The following is a 6821-nucleotide window of genomic DNA, read 5'->3' on the forward strand; positions in this document are numbered from 1 at the left end:
GAGAAGAAGAATCCCTAATGTCACAAAATGAAGTGAAAGCTTGAATGTAGCCCAGCCTCCCTGGTCCTTTTCTGTCCCTTGTCCCGACACCATCACCACCAGGTTGCAGCAAGGCCTGTAAACAGAGTTGTGAGGAAGAGTGGATTCTTTGCTCATGTGAGACTAACATTAAGTGAAAAAAGGTGGGGCCCACATGTGTTGTACCCATTAGCTCTACAGTACTTTAATATTCCAGTAATGATAGCTCATAAAGACCCAAATCCTGAAAACAGGTTTTTGTCTTTTGAAGCCCCTCTTTGACTAGCCAAAATGTTAGTGCTCCAAGAGCAGTGTTTCTTGTGCAAGACTGATGTTCTACTATTCTGGCTAAAGAGCGCTGTGGTTGTCTTCGTATTTGGCTTGTTGGATAGTCAGCCACCATGGGGGAAGGATAGAGAGAGGGAGTCTTTAAACAAATTCTCCATTTGGAGAGCTGTAAGGATACTCAAGTCTGGCCTTCACCTATGTGCCGTGTGCCTGCCTCTAAAAAACTCGGTGCTTAAATGCCACCAGTGAACATTTTATTTGTTTCTTTGAGGATGGGAACACCCAAAGCCAAGCGCTCCACTGAACCCTGAGCCCTGAGCCAGCTCTCTGTGCCATGCAGGGGCCTGTGAAAGGCTTCCTCAGGAAGCAACCTCCTCGCTTAGCCAAATGGAGCAGCAGCAAAAGCTGTAGCTAAAGCACTTCCGGGGCTTACAGCAGATGCTGAGTGATGATTTTGGGATCACCTAAATGGATGATAACAGGTACTCAGCAAACTTTCAATATGTGGTCCCGGCAACTACAGCCCATCTCGAGTACCCACCTACTCCTAGACTGAAACGGCAGCTGGCATCAGCTACCCAACCAATCCAATTTACTTTCAATCACACCATTACTACAACCTCCCTCCTCCATCTGTGTAAACATATGTCTTTGTTAAACACCACCATTTGTACAGGATAAAAATTGTCAATGCTGACAAAAATGCCCCCACATAATGCTGTTGTGATTGCAATGTTGTCCTTAAGCTGATTTTAAAGAAGTCTGCGAGCTGATCAACTTCTTCCACTGCTATTAGTGGGAAACCTTCTTCGATAGAAATAAATCTTGTAAAAAAGGTTTATTTTGTCCACCGATAATGTGGTCTCCCTTTTCTATCTCAACTCTTATAAGCCACATATTAATTGTTAGGAGTGGTTTGCAGTGCCACAGTAATACCTCAAATCAATCGCCATTTCATGAGCAGTCTTTTCTAACATTAGTGTGTTATCTTGGCAAGAACGTATCTCCCTCATACCTTTCTGGAGCTGACCCTTAAATCTGGCAAGGGAAAAAGTTACAACTCTGAAGAAACCATTTGGTTATTAGCGATTGCTCCTTGCACCAGCTTTTCTTCAGAAATGACCACTAATGGTCTCTGTAGAGGAGTTTTTCCTCTTCTTTTTCCTGTAGAAGAGTGAAGTACATCTGGGACTTTCCTACAACATAACTGAATCCCAGCATAACTGGGGGCCCCCACTCTCTAAACCTGAGCATTATAAAAGAATATAAAGTGGATGAAGGTAGCCGTTTATACAAAGAAAGTGCTAAGTTGCTGTGTGAGACATCCAAATGAAAAACTGAGAACCAAGTCTGTCCCCTGCCAAGGGGAGAGCTGTTCAGCAAACTGGACACGCACCAGAATTGTACAGTGCTTTGTGATGGGCCATCCTGTAAAACACTGGCTTGATCAGCACTAAGACAGGGAAACTGGTTTTGGTTTCTGGACCTCAGCTGCTCACTCTTTGGGACCTTAACTTCAGACACTTAAAATTAACAGTCCCCTTCATAGAGCAAGACAAATCCAAGACTGCTCTGGACTTCTCATCTTGCTCCAGCATCTATTAGCTCAGAGTGTGACATCCTTAAGCAAGTAAGCAGGCATTTTCTTTTGTGCAAACCTGCTTCTTCTAGTGCATGCTTTGCTCCTTTCTTTTGCTCTTATTACAATACTCGTGTTGGTCATCATTGTTGTACTCTTCCATCCGTTCAGTCCTGGTAATACTAAATACGAAACTATAGTTAATAAAGTCCCACCATGAACTGGACTTAGTTTCCTTGAGGATTTAAAACCAATCATTTTATTTCTTGCTTGTTTTCTCCAGCCATTTGGGTATGCTAGAGTGCAGTTCCAAGATTTTTTTCCCATCATTTCTGCAGCTGTGAGGATTAGGGATGTTTGTTTTTTTAATGAAAATTGAGACTTTGTAGAATTGCTTCCCTTACAAGTTAGGGCTTTGCAAAAGCAATCATCAAAGAAACAAAACAAAAAACCCAACCCTGTAAAAAGATTAAAAAGCTTTCCACCCTTCTTACTTTGCTAATTCACCTGTTTCCTCACTTGTCTCTGTTTTAGTCTGGTGATCATTCTGCTGTTTCATTATACCTTTTTCTGTTTCCTTGACTTGGTGGTTTTGTAAAGCATTCATGGTCTTCCAAATTTGGGGGAGTTTGGGTTTTTTGGGGTTTTTTGGCCTGCTTTGCTTACCATAATTTTGCATCTCACTTTTCAACCAGGCAAAGCAGGGAAACAGGGCAGAGAGTTTCTCTCTGCTCTTCTGGGGTTTGGTAAAGTGAAGTGTTTGAATCAAGTCAGAGATACTTGACTGAGCAGCACGGATGTAAAGGCCGGGATGCAGAGGGGTCTGGTAGCAAATCTTATCCCACACATCTTATGAAATTGCAAAAAGTTGCATTTTGAGAGGTGAAGATTATGAAGAGAGGCTGTATCACCTCCCCTCCTGGATGATTCTTGTATAAACTGTGAGATATGAGGAAACTCCTTTATTCTGTGTTTGAAAGTATGGGTATCTCTCCCTGCTAGCAACCTGGGTGGCTGCTAGTGCAACCCACCAGCGCTGATGGAAAGGACTCCTGCCTTGTATTACCACCAACCCAGATATTTTTGGTAGTTGCTGATCTGGCCTCACTCCCCAACCTGCTACTTAGTGGTTTATGACTGTTAAAATGTTATGAAGTTTCTAAAGGAGCATTCTTTTATGGGCTAACCCTGCAGTTCTGATGAAAAGGGGAAACTCCCACCCCGGTTGTGTGGTGGAGAAACGGTGCTTTCCTCCTCCGCTGGGCCTCTGAACCTGCAGCACTGGCTCGAGCTGAGGCTCACTCTCCATTATTTCATCCACCTGCGAGAAGGAGCAAAGGGAAGGTGGGATCACCAGATCTCCCACATAACCAGCCGCTCACAGCAACACCTTCCCCTGATGTGCTTTCACTCTGAGTTTCTAATTCAGGCTTTGGAATCCTGACGTGTCTTTTTGCCCTAATTTTAAAAGGGTTTTCAATTGCCTGCCTGGCCATGCAGATCTGCTGTGTGGGTAGAAACTCCACTTTTACCGTACCTCAGGTCTCTGCGCTTCTCTCAGCTGCTGCAGTCTCTGCTCGTTCCCACTACTATTTATTTGGTTCTGTATCAACCGTAGAAACTGTAGGCCCAGGCCTTGGCAATGCTATTAAACACGGTTATTCCCTCCTAGCCAGCAGCTAATACCGCCTGCTTCAAGAAGATATTTCATCATCCTGTTGAAAATCCCTCTGCAAATTAAGCTCGAAGGAATGCTAATTAATTCCCATCAAATACGCTCCGATTGTCATGACTGCCCAGATGCCGGTAGGGAGCGTCGGTCGCGGGGCCGGGCCGGGCCGGGCCGGGCCGGAGGGGAGGAGGCCGCGGCGGGGCGGCTGAGGCGGCTGAGGCGGCGGCGGCAGCGCGGTGTGCGGCGGGGCGGGCGCGCTAGGGGGCAGCATGGGCGTGCCGTTGGGAGGGAGGGCGCGAGGGAGGGCGCGAGGCAGGGCGGGAGCCCGCGCGCCCGCCGGGGGGTGCAGCCGCCGCGGCCTCCGGGCGCCAACCCGGCTGGGGTGCAAGGCGCGGGGAGGTGGCTGCCCGTCTTTAGCTCCTCTTTTTCCCCTTTTTTCAGTGTGGGTTTTATTTTGTTGTGGTTTTGGGGGGTTTTGTTTGTTTTGTTTTTTTTTTTTTTTAATTTTATTTTGTTTTTTTTTAAATGCATTCTTTCACTTTTCTGCTGAATTTTGTGTGGTTGTCAGAGATGGAGCATTACACTTTCTTTGCTCTCACGTGGATGTTAGGTTTCTTTAACTTTTTTTTTTAAAGAAAAACTTCCCACAGAAGTTTTTGTCTCAATCTAAAGATCACTGTTTATTTTTTACAACTGATTTATTCATAACCACATATACAGCTCTACAGACAGTCGTAATGACCCATGAAATGGAACTGATAGTGGGGATTGTATGCTCGTGTGTAAATATCTGCATATTTATGCTCTGTGTACCACCTGCTTGAGTGACAGAAGTCCTGATCAGATCTACCTGACAGCAATGCAAGCACAGGCTAACTTAATATTAGTTTTATCCTGGTGTAACTGAAATCAGAATTTAGCCCAGGCTCTTTGCAAATAAGTGCCCCGTTCTAGATAATGCTTTAGTTCCAAGAGCAAGGCACATCCTTTTGCTCCAACCTCCAGAGCAGTGTTTGTGCACAGGCCCCAGGTATCGCCCAGGAGATTGCAGGTTTAGTTTGTATAAACAGTCACCGAGGCTGGTGGTCTGCTCTCAGACCTGCACAGCACACCACTAGTCTTCCGCAACAGGTCTTCATCCAACACCCAGGGCGTCTCCTTGCTGCTAGTTGCCTTTAAGATACAGGAATGTGAGCAATGCCTCTCTTCTTCACCTGTTCTGCTGTTTCTCATGGCCATACACGTTGGAAAAGTGTCCACATAAATGAAGAATTAGTGAGAGGCACAAAAATGTGTTTCCAGATAGCAGCTAAGGCTTAGTCTGTTTATTTTTATTTTGGACAGTGTTATGCCTCATCCGGCACTGGGAGCTGGGAGGGCAGCCTGGCTTCTGACCCTTCCCAGGGAGAGATGATTCCCCCGCCACAGTGGTGCCCCCACTACAAGTGCTTCCCGGCTGCTGTGGCTGTGGGGCTGGTCCATGGGTGGGTGGAAGGGTGAGCGGGGCAAAGGAGAGGTCTGAGTAAGGGTCTGCACCCTTTAACTATGCTGGTGTAAATAAAGTTAGGTCCCAGGTTAATGTAGCCAAAATTTGAGGTCCAGGTTGCTTCTTTAGAAAGTGCTGCCCTTTCACTTTGTTGGGCTTAGCCTCTAAAAATCAGAGGAATTCATTGTGAAATTAGAGGAAACTAACCCCGTTGTTACTGAGACAACCAATGTACAAAAGGTTCAAAAAGGTATTTTAATTTAGAACCCAGAAGAGATGCACTGATCTTTTTCACAGTGCCCTGTATTCATTTTATTCCAAAAGACAGCAAGTGGAAACAAAGTTTTTTTCCTATTGTAGGCCCTGTTTAATATGGTTTACTGGAAGATCAGTTGACCTGGTGGGTGTGAATGTATGTGTGTGTAGGAGAGAGTAATGCTCTGGGTATTAGTTCAAAGAGTTCTTCTTGTTACCTGGATTTTCCTGAATAGACAACAGTCTGTTTATAAACAGACTTCCCCCCATCTCCCCAGTGCATATTCAACAGCCATATCCTATGCAATATATATATACATAAAAGTTAAATTTCATCAAACTGCTACAGCAGTAAATGCTTTAGTATTCTAGCAGCATGTAGTACACAGGACACATGACCATAGTTACCGTTATTTCCCTCATGGGACTTTTCCAACAGAAGTCAGCTTGATGCATGGGCAGAGCTGCTGCCCAAGAAGACCAACCTACAGTAATTTTAGGAATGCCTTTGTCTTACGGTCCTGTCTGGCCTTGTGTCAGACCCTGGTTGTAAGTGCAGCTGGAGATGTTGGTGTAAAGTCTACTGATGCTTGAAGTGGGATTAAATTTCCCTTCTCAGGTGTCTAGACACTTCCGTGGAAAGGTTCTGACATGTATTACTACAATGGATTGCTCAGAACTAGGAGTCCCATCACTGAAATAAAAAAATAGGGATAGAATAATGCCATGTGAAAGTGGATGACGATACCAATATTCCAGAGAGAGAGAAGTGATAAATGAAAGTTGTGGGTGTTACTGACTATGCTACCAAATATTTTGATACCAATTAAAGTGTAGTGCCACTAGAGATGTTTTCATCACAATATGAGACAGAAGTACAAATACTGACTCAGAGAATGACAGTGGGGATATGAGCTTGTGCCACAACAGATGTATAACAGCAGAGAGGCATGTATAGCAGAGTGATTCAGAAAAAACAGGCACAGGATTGCGTGTTATGGAGATGACAGAAGTTGAGGTTTCTCTTGTGGGGACAGAAAAGAGATCTTCTCCCAGCAGTCAGGCAGAAAAGAGAATTCAGTCTCAGCCTTTGAAAATGTCCCAAGTGACAAGGACTCACAGCAAGTCTAGATGGTTGAGATCCAGTGACTTAGTTTGAGTTTCATAGTGCAGTACTTGAGTTTCTTTTATTTTTTCATAGTAAGTCAAACATTGTCATTAGATGAAAACCTCCAAGATGCCTTACCCAAAGAAATACACTCCTGGGTACTTTGTTCAAAATGAGATTTTCAGTCTGGAGCTCAAGACATGGAAAATCTCCCGACTTATATTCGTATGTATGGACATCATCAAAAGGAAATTTAAGGGGTCTGAATTCAATCTGGCTTCAAATGGACAGGTTTCCAGGGTACATTGGTAGAGGAAAACAAATGTTCACATCAACCTCTATGTTGTCTTTTTCACAGTATACATCTAAGAGTTCAATGCACAAGGACTATTAGTTCTTTGTTTATGCCTATTGC

Source organism: Strix aluco, chromosome 1 (assembly GCF_031877795.1).
Source record: "Strix aluco isolate bStrAlu1 chromosome 1, bStrAlu1.hap1, whole genome shotgun sequence".
Classification (NCBI taxonomy): domain Eukaryota; kingdom Metazoa; phylum Chordata; class Aves; order Strigiformes; family Strigidae; genus Strix; species Strix aluco.